The 2,876-nt window shown below is 31.9% G+C and overlaps 1 pseudogene; it reads right to left on the bottom strand.

Annotated features, from left to right (window-relative positions):
• Positions 1–884: 884 nt before the first annotated feature.
• Positions 885–1,412, bottom strand: LOC105888064 (annotated as a pseudogene).
• Positions 1,413–2,876: the final 1,464 nt, after the last annotated feature.

The following is a 2,876-nucleotide window of genomic DNA, read 5'->3' as shown; positions in this document are numbered from 1 at the left end:
ACAACTTCCTTTAGAGTGGCTTTTTGTAGATTCCATTGGTTTTTGTGCAAAGATGAGCATGTTATATACAAATAAAGAGAGGGTTTCTTCTTCCTTTTTAATCTGGATACCTTTCATTTTGTGTTCGTGCCTTATAGTAAGAGCTAGAGTGGAATTTCTATTTTCTGTTTTTTATTTCTGTCCTGTTATATTCTTGATGTTAGGGAGAAAGAATTCATTCAGCTTTTTTTCCCCAAAATGTACACTGTTAGATTTTTAAAATAAATTCATATAAGTTTTTGAATTTATTGGCTTAAAGTTGTTCATAATATTTCATCTTTGCACTGTCTGTAGAGTCTGTAGTAATATTGCCTTTCTTCTGTAATTAGAAATTATTCTCTTTTTATTTCTGATTATTCTGCTTAAAAGTTTATAAATTTTATGAATTTCTTTCAAAGAACCAACTCTTGATTTCATTAGAATTTCTCTATTGGTTTTCCTGTATGATAGAAAACTTTCATACTTATTGAGATATCTTATGACCTAGAATATGTCTATCTTTTTTTTTAAAGTTTAAGCAAGTATTTTATTGTAAAGTTTAATTACGGTTCAGAAAAAATTGAGCAAATAACTTTCTCTGAAAAAATATATTGACTCTGTAGACTGCAGTTACCTGGGGAGGGGAGGGGCTAGTAAGTTAAATTACCATATTGTGTATTATGAACATGATATAAAGTCCCATTTTCAGTCTGATTATAAAGATACATATGCCCCAAATGGCTGAGAATAAATACAATAGGAAAAGCAAAAGCTGTAAAGCTAGGGGCATGCAATAGGCTCTAGAGAAAATCTCAGAAATACACAAAGTGGCAACAAGAACATTTGACTAAAATTTGAAGTTCTTTTCAGTCATCTTTGTCTTTTGCTCCATGTTTAAGGATGTGGGTGAACTCAATGTAATTTAAATTCCCCTTTTTGTTGATAGGTGCTTCTCTGTACAGCTCATCCACATTCTCATCCATAAACCGATCTCCCATGGTTGTCAGCAGCTCTCTCAGGTAATCTTCCTGAATGGGGCCAGTTGCTTCTTCATCAAAACAAGCAAATGCATTTCTGATGACATCTTCTGGATCTGTGCCATTTAACTTCTCACCAAACATGGTGAGGAATATGGTGAAATTGATGGGGCCTGGAGGCTCATTCATCGTGGCATCCAGATATTTATCAGTTGGATTTTTCCCCACTGAGGCAAGCATATCATGCAAATCTTCCTTGTCAATGAAGCCATCTCTGTTTTGATCAGTCATGTTGAAGGCCTCTTTGAACTCTGGAATCTGTGACTGATGAAACATGGCAAACACATTGGATGTTGCTCACTGAGGGCGCTTCTTGGTGGTCTTGGTTTTTGTCCTTTTACTAGCCATGGTGTTGGTTAAATCCCTGCACAGCCACAAGAATCTGAGTACTTCAACAACACCCTTGCTGCTGCTTTCCGAATATGTCTATCTTGATAAATGTTCCATGTGTACTTGACAAAACTGTTTTCTGCTGGTTTGGGTTGTAGTATTCTGTAAATATCAATTAGGTCAAGATAGTTGGTAGTGCTATTTAAGTTTTCTATATCTTTACTTTTTGTCTACTTGTTTTATCAATTATTAAAAGAAAGTTATTGAAATCTCCAATAATAATTGTGGATTTATGTATTTCCCTCTGAATTTCTATCAAATTTTGCTTCATGTATTTCAAAGCTCTGTTACTTGGGTCCATACATGATTAGGATTCTTATATCTTCTTGATTAATTTACCTTTTTATTATGATGAAATAACCATTATTTATTGTAATATTCTTTGCTCTCCTATCATCTTATTTGCCTAATATTGACATTACAGATTTAAAAAAAATAGTGTTAGCACAATATATATATTTTTTTCTATTCTTTTATGATTAACTTCTTTGTGTTTTTATGTTTAAAGTTGATTTCCTGCAGGTAGCATGTAGTTGGTCTTGGTTTTTTAGTTTTTAATCTAATTTAATGGTCATTGAATTTTAATTGGGGTGTTTACATTCAATTACAGTATTTATATAATTATTATTAAGTAGACCATCTTGTTATTTGTGTTTTATTTGTTCCATCTATATCTTATCTTTTTTCCCTCTTTTTCCGTTCTTTATGCCATCTTTTGGACTACTTAAGTGTTTTTTATGATTCCAGATTTTAAAAATTTGTGGCTTACTAGCAATAATTGTGATTTAATTTTAGTATTTGAGTGGTATTAATGGTATTTTCATAATATGCTTAGTATTTCAATTATTATATTTTTATTAGTGGTATTTTTATTTTTTATATTTTATTAGTGGTATTTTCATAATATGCTTAGTATTTCAATTATTATATTTTTAGTATTTACCTTATGGTTTATGATATCTATAAATTTTAATAGCTTTTATCCCTAGACTAGGGTCATTGATGATTTTCTCTTTTTTTCTTTGTCTACATTGTTATACTGTAATAGCTTTTGGCTCCTTCATGTTTAAAAATTTCCCTGAAGCATGCTTATGTTACTTCTGAGATTGAGAATCAAGTGTAAGAACATGAACAAATAAAGAGAAAGCCTTATCAGTTGAACCATGGACTACATAGCTTACTACACAGTCAGACCTCCACCTTGGATCCTTGACTATTAGTCAGAACATAGACCTACACCTTCTAACTTGTCATCTACATGCAAGACTAAACCAGGGTCACTGATCCTGACTCTTCACTTCTGCCTAAGTCCCTTTGGCTGCTGGGTTTCCTTATCTTTCTCTTTTCTGGATCTCATTCTCCATACTTTTATTTTTCGTGCTATCATCAAGAAGATTCCTTTTATATACCTATGTAAATCAAACCTTGAAA

This window comes from Otolemur garnettii, unplaced genomic scaffold, assembly GCF_000181295.1.
Source record: "Otolemur garnettii isolate 467f Iridium unplaced genomic scaffold, OtoGar3 scaffold00005, whole genome shotgun sequence".
Taxonomy (NCBI): domain Eukaryota; kingdom Metazoa; phylum Chordata; class Mammalia; order Primates; family Galagidae; genus Otolemur; species Otolemur garnettii.
This window is presented reverse-complemented; position numbering and strand designations above follow the sequence as displayed.